The sequence below is a fragment of the Pleurodeles waltl genome, chromosome 7, assembly GCF_031143425.1.
Source record: "Pleurodeles waltl isolate 20211129_DDA chromosome 7, aPleWal1.hap1.20221129, whole genome shotgun sequence".
Lineage (NCBI taxonomy): Eukaryota > Metazoa > Chordata > Amphibia > Caudata > Salamandridae > Pleurodeles > Pleurodeles waltl.
This window is the reverse complement of record NC_090446.1, coordinates 403,805,645-403,831,642: the sequence shown is the minus strand read 5'-3', so window position 1 is coordinate 403,831,642 and position 25,998 is coordinate 403,805,645.

Below are 25,998 nucleotides of genomic sequence, written 5' to 3'. Positions count from 1 at the left end.
GTTCTACAAGTTAGGTTTCAGTGGATTTCATTGGCTTTTTATTATTACAGAATTTGAGACAGACATACCTAAACAGCCACCTCCCTCCTTTCACTAACCACCCACCCTCAAGTCTATCCCTAAGCCCCAGTGATGACTACTGTTGTCTAATCAAGAGTTCTGTGTGTGGTGAGTTCTTTACATGCTCTTGGGTTAGGGAGGACACCACAATTGGTGACGAGTGAGGGGATGCATACCCCAAAGAAGCAAGACTGCTCTTCCTGAGTTTTTGCAATGGCCCAGCAGACTCCTCGCGCAACTCGATCGTAAGCAGTTCAGAGTTGGCATGTGTGGAATTGAAGCCCCGCTCCAGTCCTTCTACTGTCCTCGAGGAAGAAAAAGGCTTTGTGGAGGAGAGCATTCAAGAGGCCAATCAGGACCCCAAAAGAGGCCTAAAGACTTTGGCGCGACATAAGACAGAGCCATCGTCGATACAAGCAAAATGCTTAAGGCAGTGGCAACCAGGTATGATGCAAAAAGGTAAACACAACAGTGCTCAGGTGCAAGAAACAGAATCATTACTTACTGTCAAAAAAGGGGCAACATTTTACAACCTCTGCTTGGACAGGACTACCCGAGTGAAAGCAGGCAGCCTGTGCTTGCAGAGATGGCAGTTACCACCGGTGAGCAGCGACCGCCACCGGAACAGCATATACTTCTAATGGCAGAAGAAAAGGGTGCGAAGTACAATGTAGCTGGTTTCTGAAACCACTACAGCCATTCGACACTGCCAAGAAATAGAATATTGATACCAGGTTGACTGCGTGGATTAAGACATTCAATTACTTCATAGATACCCTAGAAGAAGTAGATGATAAGAAAATCATGAAGTATCTAAAGAGGCTTACCGGTGATGGAGTAAAAGAAGTATTGAAGAAAATCTCACTGGCTGATGCAATATCGTACCGTCAGATCAAAGAAGCCTTGAATACCACGTTCAGTCCGATGTGAAATGTTGACTAAGAAGAAATACATTTTCAATCAGGCAGGAGAGCAAGCTGGAGAAAAAACTGATGAGTTTGTTGAAAGGCTTGATGTACTAATCAAATGGTGTAAGTTCAGTGAATTTAAAGAAGAAGAAGCTATGGCCCTCATTACAACATTGGCGGTAAATGCCGCTTACCGCCGTGCAGAAGACCGCCAACACACCGCCGCGGCTGCGGAATTCCGCCACAGTCATTATGACCCACAGCTCGGAATCCGCCAAAATCCAGGCACCCACACAAGTCCGCCACACCAAAGGTCAGTGATAAACTGGCGATAACAAAACCGACACCGTCACGCCAACAGGAATACGCCCACACTATCACGACCTACGAATCCACGCTGTGGTCTTTCAACCGTGGTATTCCTTTGGCAGTACACACCGCCCAGTTCAAAATACACACACATATACAAGACACTACCACATTGGACAAATTGAAATACACACACCTGATACACATACACACACCACTCCCACCCACCCAATACATTATAAAACACACACCCACATCACCCACAAACTCTTATGTCAACAATTGCGACTTAAGGCCAGAGAGAGACACCACCATCTACAAACTAGCATCCACAGACACTCCACACCATCACTCACACAACACACCTCTAAATATCACCCCACACATCACAACACACACCACCCCACACATCACCCACACCACCCTATGGCACTGCAAAGACACCCCAGGTTCTCTTAGGAGGAGCTCAGGGTCATGGTGAAGGAAATCATCCTGGTAGAACTACAGCTATTTGGATCACAGGTGCAGCACACCACCATAGCTAGGAAGATGGAGCTATGGCGAAGAATCGTGGACAGAGTCAATGCAGTAGGACAGCACCCAAGAACTAGGGATGACATCAGGAAGAGGTGGAACAACCTACGGGGGAAGGTGCGTTCCGTGGTCTCAAGACACCACATCGCGGTTCAGTGGACTGGCGGCGGACCCACGCCTCCTCCCCCAGAACTAACAACATTGGAGGAGCAGGTCTTGGCTATACTGCATCCAGAGGGCCTCGCAGGAGTAGATGGAGGAATGGACTCTGGTAAGTCAAATCTTAACTATTACAACCACCACCCACCTGCATGCTATCACATACCCCCACCCTCGCCCTCACCCCGATCACTCCAACTCCTCACGTATGTCCCAATATCACAACCCACACATCCTAAACTCAAGCCATGCATGTAACACCAAAGCATGGACACCCATCACCAATGCATGGCCACTACACATACCCATACACCCCCCTAAACCATTATCACACAAGGTCCTACACAGGAATGCAAGCACTGGGGTACACGGTCACCCACCCATTGCACACCATGGCACACACAGATGAAATAATCATGCCTTTACACCCCTGCAGGACCCCACCCAACGTCACCGGACAGGAGGGTCCAGATATGTCCACTCCACCCACAGAAGAGGCCCACAGTGATGACAGCAGCTTTGTCCAACTGGATCTAGATGACCAGCCCGGCCCATCTGGGACCTCGGGACAGTCGGTTCCCCTCACACTGGCACAGGCCACTACAGAGCTTGCCCCCTCTGGAAACACCAGTGCTGAACCCACTCAGTGGGCCCATACCTCTGTCCCTAGGACACGTCAATCAGCAGTGTGTACACCACTACAGGGAACCCAGGCTAACCCACCACCCCAACAACACCAGGGACCTTGGGGCAGTGGTAGTGGGCACACGGTTCAGGGGACAGAGGCCCAGGAACACAGGGGAACTGGGAGGGCTGCTGTGCGACAGGGGGAGGACAGGCCCAGGGAACCCACTCTCCACGAGGCCCTCTCCAACATCATGGGAGCCTACCACCATTCCCAGGAGACGATGGCAACGGTACTGGCCAAGTTTCAGGAGACACAGCGGCTGCAGGAGGAACAGTATTTGGGCTTCAGGGAGGTACTCAAATCCATCAATTCCACCCTGGGCACCATTGTAGGGGTGCTGAAGGAACTCGTGAACACCAGGAGGGAAACTGCGGCACAACAAGGGGCCCCTGACACTAGCCTGGACGATGAACTGCCCACCACCTCCGCCGGCGCTAGTGGACAGGAGGCACCACCACAGGACCACCACACCAGCACCCCACCCCCTGCAGATGGAGAACCACCCCGCAAACGGTCCCTGAGATCCAGGACAAAGACAGAGAACAATGCCAATACCCCACCAAAAAATGAGACCACCCTGATTGTCATCCTTCTGTCCCACTTTGTCACCCTGTCCATACTTAAACTGCCGCAGCTCTACTTCCTTTGCCCCTTTGGACAATGCACCTGTGAGAGTAATAGACTGGACTCTGCCATGGACAATCCTCCACCATCACCCCTGACCATTTTACAACCCCCTCCACTATTGAGCACTTAAATAAACACTCTTAAATCAAAAAACAATCTGGAGTCAGTCTGTGCTTTCGAAAATGTGTATTTGAAATAACAGTGGCAAAATGCTATATCAAACGTAATGTCAACATACCTATGTCACACAGTTCTAGTCCATGCGGAAACAAAGCAGATGTCACACAGTGGGACCCACATCTGTGAAATCGTAGGGGAAAGTGACAACTCAGTGACCATACACTGGGTGAAAATGACAGACAGATGAGAGGTAGTAGAAATAAATCAGATGTAGCAGGCTGTGTTGTCTTCTTACCTGTGTCTCACTGGAAGTATTGCAGGATCACCGTGTTCCTGTTGTCTATGTCCTCTTCTTCTGCTTCCTCGTCTTCACTGTCCACAGGCTCCACAGCTGCCACAACACCTTCATCTGGACCATCCTCCTGCAGAAAAGGCACCTGTCGTCACAAAGCCAAGTTGTGAAGCATACAGCAGGCCACGATGATCTGGCACCACCTTCTTTGGTGAGTAGAATAGGGAACCACCTGTCATATGGAGGCACCGGAACCTGGCCTTCAGGAGGCCGAAGGTCCTTTTTATAACCCTCCCAGTTCGCCCATGGGCCTCATTGTAGCGTTCCTCTGCCCTTGTCCTGGGATTCCTCACTGGGGTCAGTAGCCATGATAGGTTGGGGTAACCAGAGTCACCTGCAAATGGCGAGGGACAACTGTTAGACACACACTAACTCATAGGGACATCCCCAGACCCAGACAACTATTCACACTGTATTGGGTCCATGTCTTCACCTAATAGCCACACACGGTGCCTCTGGAGTTGCCCCATCACATAAGGGATGCTGCTATTTCTCAAAATGTAAGCGGCATGCACTGAGCCAGGGAATTTGGCATTCACATGGGAGATGTACTGGTTGGCCAAACACACCATCTGCACATTCATCGAATGGTAACTCTTCCGGTTTCTGTACACCTGTTCACTCCTGCGGGTGGGACCAAGGCCACATGTGTCCCATCAATGGCACCTATGATGTTGGGGATATGTCCCAGGGCATAGAAATTACCTTTCACTGTAGGCAAATCCTCCACCTGAGGGAAAACGATGGAGCTCTGCATGTGTTTCAGCAGGGCAGACAACACTCTGGACAACACGTTGGAAAACATAGGCTGGGAAATCCCTGATGCAATGGCCACTGTAGTTTGAAATGACCCACTTGCTTGGAAATGGAGTACTGACAGCACCTGCACTTGAGGGAGGATTCCTGTGGGATGGCGGATAGCTGACATCAGGTCTGGCTCCAACTGGGCACAGAGTTCCTGGATTGTGGCACGATCAAGTCTGTAGGTGATGATCACATGTCGCTCCTCCATTGTCGACAGGTGCACCAGCGGTCTGTACACCGGAGGATGCCGCCATCTCCTCACATGCCCCAGCGGACGGTGCCTATGGAGGAGAACAGCGAGCAGAGAGTCAACCAATTCTGAGGTACGTAAACACAGCTTACTCTGAAATATTAGCAAATCAACACATGCCTGTATGAGTGTTTGGGCAAGGCCTAGATATGTGTGACGCAGTCCAAAATAATGGCATGTGGGCCCATGAAATGGGGGCTGCCTGACCTGTAAAGTGGGACAATGGGATATGAGGTAACTGCACTGGCGTTGTACACCGTCGCGGTAGGCGGTCGAAGACCGCAGCGCAATCCTGCATTGATTAACATTGGACCCTATGGGTCCCAGGAGCCAATGACGATGTACACCGGCGGTTACGGTACGCACCGCCGCGGACGTGACCGCCATTTTCTCTCTGTTCACTCACTTGATACCTGATCTTCGACAGGAGAGGACCTACACTGCAAGTGCTGCTGTGACCTCAGTCTGGAAGAGACAATGGCTCGTGTGTCTGGGGAAAGGGCCCCTGCCTTCAGCACGGAGTTGGAGAAACTTGTGGATGGGGTCCTCCCCCAGTACACGCTACTCTACGGTCCTCCAGACAAACAGGTAAGTACACTGTGAGCATGCTGTATGGGCAATGCCTGTGTGGAGTGGTGTGGATGAAAGATAGAGGGGGGGTGAGAATGAGGCGTGTAAATGAGGCGTGCATGAAACGACGGTGAGTGCATGTGCATCATGGCAAGGGTAGGGATGCGGGCCAATGACTGAAATGGTGCGGATGGTAATAACTTCTCTTTTTCCCCTGTACTATTCCTATAGGTCAGTGCCCACCAGAAGAAGGACATTTGGCGTGCCATCGCCAAGGAAGTCCGGACCATGGGGGTCTACCACAGACGGAGCACCCACTGCCGGAAAAGATGGGAGGACATTCGCCGATGGAGCAAGAAGACGGCAGAGGCCCAGCTGGGTATGGCCTCCCAACGTGGGAGGGGTGCCTATCGCACCATGACCCCCCTGATGTTCAGGATCCTAGTGGTGGCGTACCCGGAGTTGGATGGCCGCTTGAGGGCATCACAGCAGCCACAAAGGGGTGAGTACACTCTCATTCTGCTGATTCAGCGCACATTGTAGGTGTCTGGGTGGGGGAGGTGGGCTGTGGGTTCCCCTAGGCCAGAGCGAGTTTAGTAGGCAAGGACCCTTCTTAAGGCAGGCCCTGTGGCACCCCACCCCACCTGTGTACAGTGCCAACTACACCTAGTCAGGCTCCTGTGACATCCATGTGTGCAGAAATCAGGCATAGCCTTGTAACCCATGTCCCTGGGATTGAATAGGGAACTCCAAGTGTGCAGCGCAGTGCAGGGGGCTTCTGTGTCTGTAGTGTCCGCCAACGGTAGCGGTATTGCATGCACTCAACATGTCTTTCTTCTGTCTCCCCCCCTTTTTGTGGTCTCCCTGTTCTTGTGTGCATTAGCATCATCAGGCAGAGGAGCAGTGGCACCGGAGCAGGAGGGAGCTCATCTCCACTCACACCTGCATGCACTACATCCACAGCCACTATGTCCATCACCAGCACACCCACCACCACACCCCGCTCACGTGCAGTCACCACACCCACTACCATTCACACGTCCCCTGTGTCCTCTCCCAGTGTGTCTGTGAGGCCACCTCCCAAGATACACAAACGCAGCCACACACCCACCCAACAGCCATCCACCTCAAGACAGCCTCCAGCCCATGCACCTTCACCCAAAGTCACCAAACGTACACCTCCTACAACCACTACCTCTTCCTCCACTCCCAAACCCCCTCCATCTACCCGTCCCAGTGTTCCTAAGAAACTTTTCCTGTCCAACCTTGACCGCTTTCCCTCACCTCCCCCACCCCTTCAATCTCCTAGGGCCCGACTCTCCAGGTCCCAGCCCAGCACCTCAGCCACAACATCTGCAGGACCAGTGGTGCCAGTAGTAACCGGCTTCTGGAGTGCGCCAGGCAGCAGGGCAGCCAGTGTGGCAAGGAGCCAGAGCACGGACAGTCCCCCACCTGTAAAGCATAAAAAGTTGGCCAGTGCCCGGCGGGAGAGGGGAAAGAAATCAGCCACCAAAGCCGCTCCCAGGGGTACAGTTGGGGGTGTGGAGACAGCTGCGCCACCATCCAAGGTGGGGAAGGGGCACAGTAAAACCGGCAAGTCCGGGAAGATCTGCATGGCGGACAAGACTGCCACCAGCCACGCTGCCCAGGACACCACCGCCAGTAGCACCGCTGCCCAGGACACCGCCGCCAGCAGAACCACTGCCCAGGACACCGCCCCCACCAGCCCCGCTGCCCAGGACACCGCAGCGAGCAGCACCGCTGGCCAGGACACCACCGCCACCAGAACCGCTGCCCAGGACACCGCCGCCAACAGAACCGCTCCCCAGGACACCGCCGCCAGCAGCACCGCTGCCCAGGACACTGCCGCCAGCAGAACCGCTGCCCAGGACACCACCGCCACCAGCCCCGCTGCCCAGGACACCGCCGCCAGCAGCACCGCTGCCCAGGACACCGCCACCACCGGCCCCGCTGCCCAGGACACCGCCGCCAGCAGCACCGCAGGCCAGTGAGTGCCAATGATTCTGACACTACTGAGGCCGCCACGGGCAGGATGAAGCACTCTGGGCGCAAAGCTCCCTCCAGAACCAGTGGAGAAAGGCATCCACTACCTCAGTCCTTGGCAGGATGAAGCACTCTGGGCACAAAGCCCCCTCCAGAACGAGTGGAGTATCACTTCCACTACCTCAGTCCTTGGCAGGATGAAGCACTCTGGGTACAAAGCCCCCTCCAGAACCAGTGGAGAAAGGCATCCACTACCTCAGTCTTTGGTAGGATGAAGCACTCTGGGCACAAAGCCCCCTCCAGAACCAGTGGAGAAAGGCATCCACTACCTCAGTCCTTGGCAGGATGAAGCACTCTGGGCACAAAGCCCCCTCCAGAAACCAGTGGAGTTACACATCCACTACCTTAGTCCTTGGCAGGATGAAGCACTCTGGGCAAACCTCCCACTTGGGAGACTTGAGAGACTGTGGCTTTGCACTCCCCTGGATTGAACAGTGGGCAAACCACCCACTGTAGAGACTTGAGAGACTGTGGCTTTGCACTCCCCATGATTGAACAGTGGGCAAACAACCCACTGTAGAGACTTGAGAGACTGTGGCTTTGCACTCCCCAGGATTGAACAGTGGGCATGGAGCCCCCTTGTGGATCTGGCGTCGTGCACTCATCCGGCTGAGGTGCCCCCCTTCCCTTCCCCCTGAGGTGCCTGTTTTATTTCTATCTGATGCCCCAGCAGTGTTCTCTCTGTCTTGTTCGGGTATTGAGTGTGGGCCTCGCCCTTGCCTTTTGGGCCCAGTGGTCCACGGACTATGATAGTGGAATACCTTGGACTTGGATTCTTGGTGTATATATTTGTTTATTGTGTGAATATCTTAATATATGTATATATTTATGATTACTGTCTTTGTATATATTACAATCATTCGACTCATTTCCTTTTGTCCTTGCATTCTTCCAGGAGCGGTTGGGGGGTGTAACTGTGATGTATCATGATTTATTAGTGTGTGCGTTGTCGTGGGTGAGGGTGGGGCTGGGAGTGTTGCATGTTGTGTGTGTGTGTCACTGTTTTTTCCCTCCCCTGTGTCGTAGGTGCAGTACTCACCGTGGTCTTCACCGGCATTCGTGCTCCTGGTAGAGGAGCAGGAAGATAAAGGCTGGAAGAATCTGAAGTTCCGGTGCCATGGCGTCCTTGTTCCTCATGGGGTGTGTAGAGGTGAGCGTTTTCCCTTCCAAGTCCTGTTTCTGCCGTGTTTTTGTTCGCGGTGTATCTGCCCCGGAAAAGTGTCGGATTGGTGGCTTGTAATAATGTGGGCAGTACATTGTCTTCCGCCTGCCTGTTGGCGGTTACCGCCGCAGTGTTTGTTTGTACCGCCTTGGCGGTCAGAGTGTTAAAGTGGCTGTCTATGTTGGCGGTTTCCGCCACGGTCGTAATTCCATTTTTTTTTCCGCCGGCCTGTTGGCGGTTTTACCGCCGCTTTAACACCGACTGCCAGGGTTGTAATGACCACCTATATGCCTTAATGAAATGAAAACTTGCTTTTATATAGCACAACTATTGCCCAAAGGCATCTCAGTGCTTGCCCCTACAGAGGACAGCACACAATGTCAGTAAAAATGGTGAAAGGAACACTGACAGGACAAGAGGTAACACCCTTATTTGTTTTCAAGGCTTTCCTAAAGGCATGGAGATCTACACATTTCTCCAGATAAAGAGGGAGGGAATTCCAATTCTTGGCTGTACAATAAATGAAATTCCTACCTCCCCAGTGGGCTCTTTTAACTTTGGGAACAGTTAAATTTAAGGCTGAGGCGGACGGATGAGTACTAAACGGACAATACAAAGTATATTTCTATCTCAGATACTCCAGGCCGCGGCCATTCAAAGCTCTAACCACAATAAGAAAACCTTTGAAATCAATACGTTTGTGAATAGGTAACCAATGAAGACGGTCCAGGGCTTGAGAGCCCGAGTGAGATTTTGGGATCTTGAGTATCAAACGTGCTGCAGAATTCTGCAGGACTCGTAGTTTGTTTATAAGTCTCTGCTGTAAATTGACATTTAGTGCATTGCAATAATCAAATTTTGAAAGCACTAGTGCAGTGACCAACAACTTCTGCAAGTCTTGCGGTATAAAATGACAGATCTTTCTCAGAATCTTAAGAATGCAAAAGCTGAGGAAGTCAGGACAGTGATATTTTTATCAATTGTCAATTTGTTATCAAAGATGATGCCCAGATTTTTGACTGTGGAAACCAGCGAAGGTAGTGCTCCAGATTCCTCAGGCCTTCAGGAAGGGGTCCAAAAATATGGATTATTGCCCAACAGGAGCACCTCAACTTTGCTGGAATTTAACTTTGGTAGTTGTTGGATATCCAGTTGCCAATTTCCAACATACTGCTATATAACCTACTAGCTGCATCTTCTGGGTTGCCAGCCACCGAGAATATTATCTGAGTGTTTGCATAACCGATGACTGAGGATCCAAGTTTTTTAATTAGCTTAGCCAGGGGGATAACAAAGATTAAAAATCGTAGGACTCAAGGAAGAGCTCTGAGGAACGCCACATGGAAGTGTAAAAATACTTGAGGAAAAATCATCCAGAGACACAAATTGCTGTCTCTTAGAAAGAAAAGATTTAAGAGTTGTCAAACCAGAGCCCCTAATGCAGACAGAATAAAGCTGCTGCATCAGTATACTATGGTTGACTGTATCAAAACCAGCTGAAAGATCCATTAGGATCAAGCCTGCCATTGATCCTGAATCCAAAGTAGTCCTCAATTCTTCAGAAGCACCTATCAGAGCTGACTCCGCACTGTGTTCGGCCCTAAAGCCAAATTAAGAGTGGTTCAACAGATGGTGAGCCTCAAGAACTGTCACCAGTTCCTTGTTAAGTGCCTTTTCATTCATCTTAGCACGGAAGGGGAGGTGTGATATTGGCCAATAATTACTTGGGACTAAGGGAGACAAATTTGATTATTATTATTTTTTTAAGTAGAGGAAGAAAAGATGCTACTTTCCATGCCTTTGGAAAGTAGCCTTGACTAATCATTTGATTAAAAATAATTTTCAACTGGGTGGCTAAAACACTGGGAGCCAACTGCACAATCTTAGGCAGACAGGGCTCAGAAGGAGAACCTGATTTAGTTCATAAAAGAAGTTCCATGATATATTCAACTGACAGGTTGGAAAAGGTTGAAAGCAGTACAGGAACAGAACTGGTGTCACCATTATTATGTTGAGAGCTAGAGTTAAGGAGGTCTTTGTGTTTCCTTTCTTGCTTATTTGATCCATCTTGCTCATTCGATCCAGATACTAAGGGGACTCATATGCCCTTCGCCGTGAAGGCATTATAGATGTCTTCCACCTTTTTGCCACAAGGAAAGATGCAATGGAGTTGTACACAGATTGATTACTAACAGTACTATTAGACAATTTGGAGTGATCAGTGGCTGTCTGTTGGACTCTTTTAGAAGACGCATGTTGAGAGAGACCCTCAGTTTAGATTAAATACTAATGGCTGCAAAAGCAGATGAAAGAGAGGAACGGCAAGCCTCTGGTATGGAAGCTGGAATAGCAAAAAATAATCAGCCCTGGTCATGAAAAGCAAGTACAAGCAACAAGCAAATGCTCACAAGTCGTCATCTTCAAAGAAGGAAGAGGTGTGTTTCCAATGTGGATTTTCATATCCACATGAGATAAAATGTCCAGCCATGGGACAGACATGTAAGGGCTGTGGAAAAGAAAAACACTTCATAACGGTTGGCAAGGCAAAAGAGAAACCACATGCATCACTGAGAGAAGAGAAAATGGACACCAGAAGGTCCCAGAAGCATTCTACCACGCACACAAGGCCAAACAGCAAAATCAGTTACGGCAAGTAGAAACCAGATGAAGTCGACCATCGTCAAGCTTGTCGTTCAAAGGCTGTTCGACATCACTATCAAGCGCCAGTGAGGCAGATGGATGTGCAATGATGTCGACCAAAGAACGCCAGGTAAATGTTTGGTTGGCTGCATGCAAGGGAGGACAGATAGCAAAGGAAAATCATCAAAAAGAACAACCAAGTTCATTTGAACACCCAAGATCACAAAACAGGTTAACGGCTGTCCCATAACCTTCGTCATAGACAGTGGTGTGTCGATTAACATTATCCCTCTTGAGAAGTTTAATAACCTGTCTCTTGTGTAATGAATTCTTGTCAAACACAAAGGTATGCATGTGGGCTGCTTCTAAACAGTTGCGAAGCAAAGCATCATTCACAGTGGCTATGAAATACAAAGCAGTGTCCATGCAGGCGCCAATTCACGCACTTCCAAGAACTTTGTCCAGTGCATGCTACTCAACTTTGCCACTGCTGCTGACATGGAACTGCTGTCTCTCAATTAGAACTTACACACTCTGTCCGAAATTGTAAGTTAGTTTCCGTCATCATTCCATGGCCTAGAACTGCGGCTTCACATTAACAAGAACATTCGCCCTGTTGCACAGTGGCACAGCAGAATTGCCTTTCATTTGCAAGAAACTGTTAAGAAAGAACTGGAAACGCTGTTGAAGCATTACAACATCGAGTGCTCCACCAAACGTATGCCATGGGTTTCACCCAAAGTGTTGGTGTCCAAAAAGGACAGTGGAGGTGCCATGCACATCTGTTTTGACATGCACCAAGCCAATAAAGCAATTGAGAGAGAAAGACTTCCTAGTCCACACATAGCAGACATGATCATGCAGTTGAATGGTGTCAAAGTAATTTTTCGTCTTGACCTAAACAAAGTATACCACCAACTCTGGAAGACAACTGCAGGTACATCGCTACTTTTTTGACTCATGTTGGCTTGTTCACATATAAAAGACTGAGCTTTGGAGTGTCTTGAGCTGCAGAAATCTTTCAAAATGTTATACATCAAATAATTCTACCTGTCACATATACTTTTACCTACTGTGATGACATATTGGTATTTGAAGCAACACGGAAGACTATGTCAAAGCTCCTACAGAAGTGTTCCAACTACTTGCTGATGCAGGTCTCACGCTAAACGCTGCCAAGTGTGAGTTTCACAAGAACACACATAAATTCTTTGGGCTCATATTTTCTGATAGGTAAATGACTCCTGGCCCAAATAAAGTGCAAACGCTGTCAGCTACCTGCCCCCCACAAGATGTCACTATGCTGCATTCCTTCTTTGGCATAGCCAGTAATTGCTCAAGGTACATTCGTGACTTTGCTACAGCAACTGCCCCGTTGAGAGAGCTGACGAAACAAGATGTTCCTTTTCAGTTGTCACTTGAATGTGATCAAAGCTTAAAAAAAATAAAACATGCAATTGAGAATGGTACTTAGATGGCCTATTTCGACCCCAAGTTACGTACGAAGGACACTGTAGATGTGAACCCAGTGGGAATGGGGGCGATTCTTGCCCCACATAATGGTCATCTGAATGCTCAGCGACACATTGCTGCCTATGCCAACCGAAGCCTGTCTGACACAGAATGTACCTGTTCTCAGCCGGTGAAGGAGATTCTGGCTGTTGTCTGAGCCTGCAAAAATTTTCATGTGTTCCCATATGGAAAACATTTCACTGTCGTTACAAACCACCAAGAGCTGCTTACTATCTTTGAGATCCCAAAAACCAAAATGCCCACATGCATTGAGAACTGAGGGTTGTGAGTGCAAAAGTTTGACTATATGAACCTGCATAAGCTGAATAATGATCAGAACCCTGCTGATTACTTTTCATGAGTACCTCCACTCAAACACAGTTTTACATCCAAAACTGCTGAAGAATACATTAATTTCACTGTAAGGTCCAGCACGCCAGCGGTTTATCCAAATTATTGCAGCTACTAATGCAAAAAGAGCATGCTCATTCCTACAGACAGCATTTCAACTCAGTCATGGAAGAAGAGTGTTCAACCTCTTGAGGATGGCATTGAATTTCTAAAGTTTAAGAATGTACAGGATGAACTGCCTGTAACTAAGCAAAGCTTTGTGCTGAAAGGCTTGAAAATCATTATACCTGAGAACCTACAACAGCAAGTCATTGAACTTGTCCATGATATCATGGCATTGCACCCACCAAAAAAGCCTTAAGAGACTGAGGGGGTCATTCTGACTCCCGCCGGCCGCGGTAACCGCAGGGCCGGCGGGAGCCGCTGAATGAGCGCGCCGCGGTCATTTGACCGCGGCGGCCATTCTGGCTTTCCCGCTGGGCTGGCGGGCGACCGCCAGAAGGCCGCCCGCCAGCCCAGCGGGAAAGCGCCTTCAACGAGGAAGCCGGCTCCGAATGGAGCCGGCGGAGTTGAAGGCGTGCGACGGGTGCAGTGGCACCCGTCGCGATTTTCAGTGTCTGCATAGCAGACACTGAAAATCTTAGTGGGGCCCTGTTAGGGGGCCTCTGCAGTGCCCATGCCATAGGCATGGGCACTGCAGGGGCCCCCAGGGGCCCCACGACACCCGTTACCGCCAGCCAGATTCTGGCAGTCAAAACCGCCAGAACCAGGCTGGCGGTAAGGGGGTCGGAATCCCCATGGCTGCGCTGCCTGCAGCGCCGCCATGGAGGATTCCCCAGGGCAGCGGTTTCTGACCACGGCTGTACCACCGCGGTCAGAATGCCCATGGATGCACCGCCAGACTGTTGGCGGTGCATCCGCGGTCGTTGGCCCTGGCAGTAGTCTACCGCCAGGGTCAGAATGACCCCCTGAGTGTAGTACCCCTGCCTAGACGAGCAAGCTGATTGGTAACTAAAGGAGTGCCACCTTTACAACTGCTTTTCCCCTAAAGTGACATTGGGAAAGAGTTGCCGTTATATTCTTTGGACCCTTAGGGAACGGACAGTATCTCATGGTAGTCACTGATGAGTGCTCATGGTTACCGCTAGTGGAGTATATGTCATTGAGCGGCTGGACGACATCTTTACAGCGTGGAGTATACCTGCCGTTCTCAATGACAATGGCTCACATTTCAACAGTCGAGAGTTCAAGAAGTTTCTAGCCAAATTGAATGACAAGCATCAAAAGAGCACCCTTCTGTGGCCTCAAGCCAATGGCATTGTTGAATGATTCATGGGCACCCTCAAATAAGTAATTCAGCGAGCATTGAAGGAGGGAATTGAACTGAAGGAAACCCTATGCCAAGACCTCTATGCTTATCGCTCACTCCTCACTCGTGTATCAGAAGTGGCAGCACCTCCTCTATGAGATTTTCCAATACCTTAGAGAATACTTTGTGTGCATCTTAACCACCTGTTGTCCCTGTAGACGAAAGTGAAGTCTTTGCCAGGTTTAGCTATCAAGTAGATTGTTGCTTCAATCATAGAGCAGATGATTGCCTGTGAGCGAGTCATGCTATTGTAAACTCTGCTAATATCGGAGCTATCAGAGGTGTGAATTGCTTATAAATTACTGGGCCTAGAGGTTTACCCACTATGTGGCATTTAATTGCTTTAAGGATTTCATCTACTGAAATAGGTTATTTCTCCAAAGGAGGCACTGTGAGAAGGGTATCAGGGTGTAAATATGTGTTAATAGATTTCACGTCTGTTGTAGAAGCTGTGTACATTCCTTTGTGAAGATCATGAAAGGTTTGCTGGCTCCCTTTTCTGTTACTTGAACCTCACTTCTGTCATTCCTGACTTCCCCAGTTTAGTTCTGCACCCTTTTTGCGAGAGGTTTGTTGGTGAGCAGAGCTTCTGCTCTTTTGCCCCCTTCATGAAAGTACACTCCGCTATGGCCTAGCTTTATTGTCTTCTGCAGTGCGGATTTAACCCTGACTGAAGCCAGTTACCTAACAATTTTTTTAGATGGGGCACATTGGGTTTGCACTCTAGGGTTTCCAACTTTCAGCAAAGATGCTCAAGTTAAATTTTTCTCAGGAGGCTTAAGTGACATGCCTCTTAAATAAGTGTCACCTTCATTACCGGTTGAAGAACATCTCACCCACTCCAGTTTGGGGTATTCCTGGATCATTTTGCAAATTCAGTTCAGGACAATAGGGTCCTGCAAGAGGGTATCATTTAATTGTCAGGTGCATCTCATCTTTTAGCCCCCCTTCTCAGGCTAATTGACTACAGGGTGTTTCGGTCCAGCATCTGATATTGTTTCAGGCCCTTTATCTGCATCTTTAATGAATTGCGCCAGTCTTTGGACTTTCAAGATATGGTCTATGCATGCGTAGGTTTGGTGAGCTGCTGAGAAGTGAGATTAGTCTAGGTGAAGCAAGTGTCTGTGTCGCTGACCACGGTTTTACTAGCTGCAGATAGGCCAGTGTCCCCTCTAAGCATTTCTCTTGTACAGGGTGCATCACACAGTTGAAATCCACACGCTCGATCCAATCTTCTCCGCAAGCAACCACATCACCTTCAGCCACACCACCGAACTCCACTAGACCGACCACCACTGCATCCACTTCACATTCAAGAAACACACCGAACACCACCGCACACCACTACCCCCCCCACCACCGCTGGAGCAAAGTCACCGAAGACCAACTGACCAGCACCCTCGCCCAGAACCCGCCCACCGATCCCACCAAACCGAACACCGCCACCATCAACCTGCATCGGTGGATCTACGACTGCGCCAACACCCTCGCACCACTCAAGAGACTCACCGTCAACCAAGAAAAGAAAAAAGCCGCCTGGTTCACAGACGAACTCATCACCTCCAAACGCACCTGCCAGAAACTAAAGAAGAAATCGCTCCTCGAACGCACACCTAACAGCCTAGCAACCCACAAGGAAGCCACCCGCAAGCACCACCAACTAATGCGACTCGCCAAACGTTCCCACTTCACAGAATGCCTAAACAACAACGCACAGGCCAGCAAAGAACTCTTCTGCATCGTGAAAGAGCTCGCCAACATCAACGACATCCCACCATCCCAAGAACTCTGCGACGCCCTGTCCACCTTCTTCTGTCAGAAGATCGCCGACATCCACGACAGCCTCAGCACCATGCCTCCGCCAGACCCCACCCCCGACAACTCCCCCTGCACCAACCGCATTACCGCCTGGACCCACGTAGACGACGCCGAAACTTGCAAAATCATGAACTCCATCGACTCAGGATCCCCTTCAAACCCATGCCCACACCACATCTACAACAAAGCCGACTCTACCATCGCCCCCCAACTTCGAAAGGTCATCAACTTATCCTTCGAAACCGCAACTTTCCCGGACAGCTGGAAGCACGCCGAAATCTGCGCCTTCCTCAAGAAACCCAAGGCAGACCCCAACGACCTCAAAAACTTCCACCCGATCTCCCTCCTCCCCTTCCCGGCGAAGGTCATCGAGAAACGCACTCTACAACGCCGGACCCACCTACCTGAACAACAGACTCAACTTCTACGTCCCCTCCCGCCAACTGTGCTCTGCCAACCTTTCCCTCGCCATCGTTCCCCGCTTCCAACGCAAGACCTCCGGCGGCAGATCCTTCTCCTACCTCGCTGCCAAGACCTGGAACACCCTCCCGGCCCCCCTGCGGCAGACCCAGGACCATCTCACCTTCAGGAGACTCCTCAAAACCTGGCTCTTCGACCGATAGCAGCCCCCCCCCCTCTCAGCGCCTTGAAACCCTAACGGGTACGTAGCGCGCTTTATAAATACTGTGATTGATTGATTGATTGAATCCACACAAATTGTTACACGGTTATCTGATATCCTTACCATGTCATGAAACTTTGGGACTAGGAATTTCTCATGCTCGTTGTTAGGGGCATATAGGGTTGCTATTGTGAGTGATTGTCCATCCCTTTTCAGTACGAGCCATCTGCCCTTTTTATCTATTTTAATCTCTCTTTCCACAAATTTGTACCTGGCTCAGTGGAGAATGGCAAATCCAGCTTTCTCATCAAGGGCAAATCGGTGATACTGTGTGTGGAAGTGCCTAGAGCATAGTCTGTGTTGGTATTTCCTTAAAAGGTGAGATTCTTGTAGGAGGTAGATGTCCGCCCCAATTTCCTGAGTTCCCCCAATATGCTCAGGCTCTTTGTGGGATGGTTCTAGCCACCAATATTACATTTTAGTAACTGGAGTTGCAATTTCTTTGTCATCAAATATCTGGGTTCTGATGTATATGTTGTTGGGTATGGGGATCGGGCACCGCAATGGACTGATCCATCTTGTCGTATATTGAAATATTGGTTGTGCCACTTTTTTCCCTACCCCAGTTAACAAAGTCAATTAAAGGAGTAAAACATAATAACTGTGTAACCAAAGTAGAACTGGAGGTCTGTCTGCTGAGGTGTGTGTGTGTAATTGTCTCTATTGCGTGTGGTGTGTCCCTTCCTCATCCCACTTTCCCTAGTTTTGTGTGATTTAAAGACTGGCATGAAGTGTTTTGGCCCTGTTCGCGTTCCTTCATAGAACCTCATCCAGGCCCTTCCTCCCCGCGCTGCTGCTCATTTGCTATCCCTACTGGTGTTCATCTTTAACACTGATATGGTAGCTCCTGCTCTAAGGTTGTCTTCCATTTTCATTTTAGCTAAGTAGCTGTAACTCTGGGGAGTCCGCGGAAGCATACTTCAAAGTGTGTGAGCACGCTTTCTATACCCGCTGCGATTTACTCTCTGTCAGGGTTTAATTTTCCTCACTTGGCTTTTACTGATTCCATGTGCCTTGTGTGTGCTTTATTTGTGTTTCATCCACTGTAGTGTGGGGAGCACACTGTTGGCTTAGTCCCAAGCGCATACTTGCCTGTTCTAGCAAGTCCAGGCTCTGTTGGGTGCCCACCTAGTGATAGATGATCCGAAATGGGTGTACCCATCTGTATTGAATACCTTTGGCCCTCAGCCACTTAGTGACAGGTCTGATTGATCTGCGCTTCACTAATGTGATAGGTGACAATTCTTAAAACACATGTATTGAAGATCCATTGAAAGAAAGGGAGCTCCACTTTCGAGCTTGTCTCATAATGGCTTTTTTGTTCTACAAAAAGTGGACTTTAATCAGGTGTTCCTTTAGCGCCTTGTTGCTGGGCAGTTCAGTGTGTTCTGTCAAGATTGATGGTTTCCTGTTTGGATTGTTTGAGGACGTTTTCGAAGAGGCCTTGGACATATTTTCCTAGCCCATTGCTGTTAATCTCCGTAGGTATCCTCCGTACACAGATGTTGTTTCATCTCCAACGATTCTTTAGATGTTCACGTTTTTTGGGAGAACAATGTGTTGTTCCTTGAGGGTGATCATACGCTGTTGTAGGTGTTCTCAATCACTTACTTGTTCATGCAGACCATTCTGCACATCGTCCATGCCACCTATGAGTTCAGTTATTTAGGGACTCATGTTTTGTAGCTCTTTTCAAAGTTATGCTACGACTGCTTGGTCGTCCTCTTTGATCTCTAGAAAAGCCTGTAGGAGGAAATGTCTGGTGACCACTTGGTGTGCTACGTCTTGGAGTTCTGTATTCTATTTGGGGGCTTATGGAGTGCACTTTTCTTCTCCTTACCGGCGCCTCTTGGTATAGCTTGGGTCAGCATATCTTTTATGGATATTTCTTTTATCCACCGGTCAAGTCGGAGGCTGAACCCTTCCAATAGGTGTGAAAGAGAATTCATGCCTTTTAGTTTATTTCATTCATCAGTTATGCTCTACGGATGATCTCACAAGCTGCTGCCAGAGGGATATTTTTATTTATTTTTATAGTTAGATGTCCCACTTTGTCTGGGATTTCTGCACCTTGTTCTCCTGTGTCGGGGTCAGCTGTGTTATTACAGACGTGCACATAGGGATTCTAGGCATTAACTCTTCTGCCTGTCCCTCGCCAGGCCAGACGCAGGGGAGCTTGCTATGTGCATTTCAGTCTCTCTGTTGCTGAGTACAACCCCATGTCAGTCTCTGACGAGCTTTTTTCCTGCTGAAGGTTTGGGGTTATGTTTTAGCACAGTTCCCATGACATGAGTGCTTCTGGGTGTTGAGGGAGTTTTGTCCCAGCAATAATTCCAGGGTATTGTGATAGTGACTGAGACTTTTTACTTCAGAGAGGTTGTTGTTGTGGTGGCTCTATATGTGTCATGTGGAGTCTTACTCTTGTTTTATTACTCGGGACCCATAGGCACCTGAAGGGGCTGATTTAGCTTGTGGGTAGCTCCTCGTTGAGGTGGCGGTTTACCTTTTGGTATTTCTTGAGGGTTGCTCCTGTTGTAAGCTTCTTCCCTTGATGGTGCACAGTGAGGTGCTCGGTCCTCTCATGTGACTCTGCTGTCTTTTTAAGTGTTGATCTGCACTATTCCTTTCCATGGACAGTGTCTCCCTCCAGCACTGCTTTTTGTCCCTGGATGGTTTCCCTCTCCGTTTTGCTCTGTTTTGAATAAATCACTCTTCGAATGCGCAATGTCTTGATATCATATGTATACAATGACAAAAATTCCACAATTTTACAGAATTGTCTTTTATGAAATTTCACATTTATTCATTCTCCTGAAGATTAATTTGTAATAGGCGTATGGAATATTTCCTTCATAATAAGCATTATATCAATCCCCAATCGTTTAGGACCTTCATCAGGGAGATATTTTCTTTAAAAAAAAATGAATGAAAGGACGAAGAAATTCAATTCAGTATCATTGTACAACAACTTTTAGGATTAATTAATAGTAATTTGCAATATCCATATTAATGTCTGTGAAATATGAACCAAATTAACCAATATATACCAAATACACATGATATGAACAAATATAACCATATAAACCAGTATTGAAAGTAATAGTTGTAGTGTGCTCCCCAGCCTGGGTACTTGTAAATGAATACAACACACACAAGTCTTAGGGGGTCATTCTGACCCTGGCGATCATTGACCGCCAGGGTCAACGACCGCGAGAGCACCGCCAACAGGCTGGCGGTGCTCTCAAGGGCATTCTGACTGCGGCGGTTTGGCCGCGGTCAGAAAGGGAAAACCGGCGGTCTCCCGCCGGTTTTCCGCTGCCCTAAGGAATCCTCCATGGCGGCGCAGCTTGCTGCGCCGCCATGGGGATTCCGACACCCCATACCGCCATCCTGTTCCTGGCGGTTCGGCCGCCAGGAACAGGATGGCGGTATGGGGTGTCGTGGGGCCCCTGGGGGCCCCTGCAGTGCCCATGCCAATGGCATGGGCACTGCAGGGGCCCCCGTAAGAGGGCCCCACAAAGAATTTCAGTGTCTGCTTAGCAGACACTGAAATTCGCGACGGGTGCAACTGCACCCTTCGCACCCTTCCCACTCTGCCGGCTCCATTCGGAGCCGGCTTCCTCGTGGGAAGGGGTTTCCCGCTGGGCTGGCGGGCGGCCTTCTGGCGGTCGCCCGCCAGCCCAGCGGGAAACACAAAATCACCACGGTGGTCTTCGGACCGCGGAGCGGTGTTCTGGAGGGGGAACCGCCCGCCAGAGTTAGAATGACCCCCTTAGTCTTACACGTCTTTATTTGTCAGCGTGCAAGCACGAACTCAACATTCTAAATATGAAATCTATTCACCAAACCTTACCACTTATGTCACAGCTCTACAGAGTCCATAAGGAGCCAAAAGGGTCCCATCATTACTAACTCACAAGACACTACGGTGGTCATTCTGACCCTGGCGGTCTTTGACCGCCAGGGCGGAGGACCGCGGGAGCACCGGCGACAGGCCGGCGGTGCTCCAATGGGGATTCCGACCGCGGCGGTAAAGCCGCGGTCGGACCGGCACCACTGGCGGGGTCCCGCCAGTGTACCGCGGCCCCATTGAATCCTCCGCGGCGGCGCAGCTTGCTGCACCGCCGCGGGGATTCCGACCCCCCCTACCGCCATCCAGATCCCGGCGGTCGGACCGCCGAGATCCGGATGGCGGTAGGGGGGGGTCGCGGGGCCCCTGGGGGCCCCTGCAGTGCCCATGCCACTGGCATGGGCATTGCAGGGGCCCCCGTAAGAGGGCCCCTACATGTATTTCACTGTCTGCTGCGCAGACAGTGAAATACGCGACGGGTGCAACTGCACCCGTCGCACAGCTTCCACTCCGCCGGCTCGATTCCGAGCCGGCTTCATCGTGGAAGCCTCTTTCCCACTGGGCTGGCTGGCGGTCTGAAGGCGACCGCCCGCCAGCCCAGCGGGAAAGTCAGAATTACCGCCGCGGTCTTTCGACCGCGGAACGGTAACCTGACGGCGGGACTTTGGCGGGCGGCCTCCGCCGCCCGCCAAGGTCAGAATGAGGGCCTACATCTCCTCCATGTTAAATAAAAAATAAATTTTCTTTTATATATATACAGTTCCTTAATAAGTCATCTTGGAGCTCTGACTAAAGGACCAGATTGTGTCCTCTGAGGATGGGAAGAGAAAAGAGAAGCGCCCACGACTGATGCTGGTGATGTAGGGATGGATGCATTCATAGGGCACTCTGCAGTCGCAGTTGAACCAGTCTTGTCTTGGTGCGTAGGCTCTCATTATTCTAATGAGACTACTGGATTTGGGCGACAGAATCACTTGCACTTTAGGGGACTGAGTCTGAACCCACCACAGGTGACACCTGTCGGCCTAATCCGAGTTTTGTTCCGCCTAACTAGCAGTGCCTCATCTCCACCCAAGAGCAGGGATGATTGGGCAATCGAGCGCATGACACAATTGACTCCTCAGGAAAATGGTGGTCACTCAGATCTCATCGGTTTGCTCTCAGTTACATTAGTCTCACATATGCAAGGACAATCAGAGGCAGAGTAAAGTTCAATAAGGTTTTTATTGAAGAAACTGCATCTTAGATAATAAAGCATGTAATCCAATAGCTAGGACGATGAAGCGTGACAGGATTAAAGTTGTGACAAGAAGAGTGAAACATAAAAATAACGCTACCATATTGTCTCTAAAATCGTTAAGAATAGCTCCTACCTAGGCTATCTTAGAGCACAGCATGTTGAGCTCTAATTCTGCCCATCAGGTTCCCCTGGGAAGACATCATCCCTCATGCCTGAGCAAGAGGCCTGTAGTCTACATAAGCAGCTGCAACAAAGCACTCAGCAATAAGCATACAGTTGTGGTCATCTGGCTGGAATCTCCCTCTAAAGTACATGGATCAAAGTAGTGTTTTTATAATAAAACAGCTGATGTTCCAACGTAAGAGTGTGTATGTTTCTGTGAACATTAGAGACAAAGCGTACCACTTTTGTCAGCAACTTATCTTACGGCAGCCTTGAGAAAAGCACAGAGTGAAAGAAATGTCTTGTTTAAGAACGCAGTGCTGACCTAGGCAAAGAACAGCTAGATAGAGAAAATAAGACAAGACAGTAAATGTGGCTGTTGTTAAAATAAAACAAAGCTGAATAAAATATGTCTAGGTTAAAGTGCGCAGCGGCAGGCCTAGTTTGCTAAAATAACATGTGTAAAACTATAGCTAAAATGGCTAAACAACAGTCTCACAAATTATCAACTGGCGAATGATGAGTCACATGTCTGAAGTGCAAAGAATCTTATGTAATGGACTTTCCAAGATGGTGAGTAGCCACCATGTGTCCTTTGTTAGTCGCAACTTCAAAGGGTTCAACATCAAATGGAGCACCAGATTTACATTTTTTATGTTGTCACACCAATATACCATCTCCTTTATTGAAAGTAATGTTCTTGGCACATCGACATTTCTGAACATATGTTTCAAGTGATCAAGTTTATTTATGATTTGGAACTCCTAAGAGATACACATGAAACATATCCATATGGGGGCGGAGTCAAGATGGCCCCCGGAGACGGACGCTCCTTGAGTCAGCTGCATCCTGGCCCCGGTAAAATCCTTTTGTGGCATCTGCATGCCTCCCAGTCTGGGCCCCGGGGCTGCAGGGAGACGCTGGTGAACTGCCACCGTAGCAGTGCAGGCAGCGGCGGGTGGTGCTGTCGAACCGGGCCTGGTAGATCTGCGGCCTGCAACGCCTCCATCGCTGTCCGACCAGTCGTCTGGCCCTGGGCGGCCTGGTAGATCTGCAGCCTGCAACGCCTCTGTCGCTGGGCTGGATCAGAAGGGACTTGCCAAGGCCCAGGAGACAACAGAAGAGTCGCCCGGGTTGTAGGAGATTGCGAACCCCCTCCCCTCCCACCCAAGCGAAGGAGGGAACGAGGAGGCCAAGGAAGGCTGCAAGAGGGACCCAGTGAGGGCAGCGCCCCGAGAGGAGGAGAAAAACCTCGTAGGTGGAGCTGGTGGTGTTCCGAGTTTGCCGGCGGGACCGCCAAGGAGGAGGAGGGAGGCTTCTGGATAGGCCGCTTTCCTGCCCCCCTGTGACAAGCGAGGTGGGAGACCGAGACTCCTGGTGGGGGCCTAGCAGCCTGTAGCGCTGATGGCAGCACCTGGAACGAAGTAGGGTGGGAAGCCTACCCTCCCCTTCCCTTTTTTTGGCTGTTTGAGCGGGTGCTCTCCTAAACCTCCCCCCCACACTTCCGAGGCACCTGAAGATTCTAGACAAGGCAACACCAGGGTGGACGCAGTGCTGTTCGGCTGGACCTCGCCTTAGGAGATATTGGGGAGAGCGCATGGATGGAACGAGATAGGTGCGGCTGGTGCCCCCGAGTTTGCCTGCCCAGCGGCCTGCAACACGGACTATAACCCCTGCGATAGAATAGAGTTTGGGGCCCCTGAGTTTTTTGGGTCTCCCCCTCCCCCCATGGGACCCTTGAAGCAGAGTCGCCTGGGGAACCACTTCTGGGGAGATATCCTGGACCACGCATTACACACTGGGTCTCTGGCGCTGCCTGCTCCCGGGACCGCAGAGGCCGGAAATTGACACTTGAGAGGGGCTCGCTGAGGGACGACTCCCAGTGTCTCTGAAAGGGGTTGTGAGTTATAAGCAACAAAATGTCGAGAGACAAGGAACCCAAGCCACCCAGACAGGGACGTATGGACCGCTACAGGAGGGTGGTGACCCCGACACCGGTCCTGGAACCTCTGGCGTTGCCAGATAATGCGGCTCTTCTGTTGGCAATCCAGTCCTCCAGAGAGGTCCTGGAAGAACATGTGGGGGAAGTGCGCTTGGAGGTCTCCCTTCTGCGTCAAGACCTCCAGAATGTGGTGGAATGGGTCACATTGGTGGAGATGCGGATATCGCACCTTGAGGACACAGTCCGTGACCTCCATAAGGAAGTGGTGGAGACCAGAGTCCTTAACCCCTTGGGTGCCTTGTACGAGCTGGTCTTGCCCTCGGCCACGGCGCTCATGTGCCGAGGACGAGACCAGCTCGTCCTGCACCCAGCCCACGGGGAGCGCTAGCGCTCCCACCCTGGGTCACCCACCCACACACCCGTCTAGGATGGAAGGGGAATCGTTTCTCCTTCCACCCCCGATCCCACCCTCAATCCACCCCCCAGTGATGTCTGAAGACTCCATCACGCGATCGCGTGCTGACCTCATCAGAGATCGCCCCGATGCGGAAGAGAAATGGTAAGTATTTCTCTTCTGCTCGGAAGGAGGGGGCAGGCAGGGACATCAAAAGAAAGGAAAGGCTTTCCCTTTCTTTTGATGTCATTCTGAGCATTTCTTCAGCGCGGGCTGCAGAAATGCCCACTAGGCACAAGGGATTTTTTTTTTTGTGTGTTACTACATAAGGCGAGCGGCCCCTTGGGCAAGGGCCGCTCCCCAGAGGGGCAAATAATTATTAGGCCTTTTGTGCCCCCCTTGGGGGCAGATCAGCCTATACTGATTAGGCCGATCTGCCCCGACGGGGCAGAAACCGCTAGATAACAGAGATTTTGTTTTATTTGTTTACATTGACCTTAGGCAATGGTCGCTTCCCTGGGGGGGGGAATTTGTTTTAGGTCATTTCTGCCCCCCTTAGGGCCAGATCTGCCTATTTTAATTAGGCCGATCTGCCCCCAAGGGGGACAAAAACCACTAGGCACCAGGTATTTTTTTTGTGTGCCAATTTCGCACAAGGGGGGGCATAGTCATTTTAGACAATTTCTGCCTCCCTTGTGGGCAGATCTACCTATTTTTGTAAGGCTCATCTCCCCCCCCCCGGGGGGCACAAACCCCACCAGGGAAGAGGGTTTGTTAAAAAAAGAGGGTGGGGGTATAGTCATATCCCCACCCCAAATAAATGGGGACAGAGTTGTTCTGCCCACCGGTGGACTGGTGGGGCAATTACCCCCAATCCACTCCAGAAAGCCTACTAGATGCCAGGGAATTTAAAAAAGATAAAAAATAGTGGGTTGGGGGCTACCAACCAGTATGGGCATGGTTATGCCACCACCCCAACTGAAGGGGTTAACAGTCTTTCAGCTCTCCCCTGCACACTAAAACATTTCATACCACCGCAAGCAAGAGGACATTTGATTATTTTGGGTTTTGGTTTTACATTTGGGCCATGAGAGCTTGGCTAACTCTCAAAATCATCCCACTTGGAATGGTGAAGGCTGCACTTTTTGGACTTTGGGACGCTGCCATGTAGAAAAATCCACAAGAACTAGACACATCTGAAAACTAAACATCTGGGTGAGCCCAGGGTGGTGTGCTTCACATGCACCCCACAACATTTTCTTACCCACATTGCCCTGCAAACCTCCAATTTTTCTGGAAATCACACATTTCTCCCACATGTTTGTGATGGAACCTTTCGGAATCTGCAAGAATCCACAAAATTCCTACCACCCAGCATTGTCTCATCTACACTGATAAAAATTCTGCCCCACTTGTCAGCCTAAAAATGTT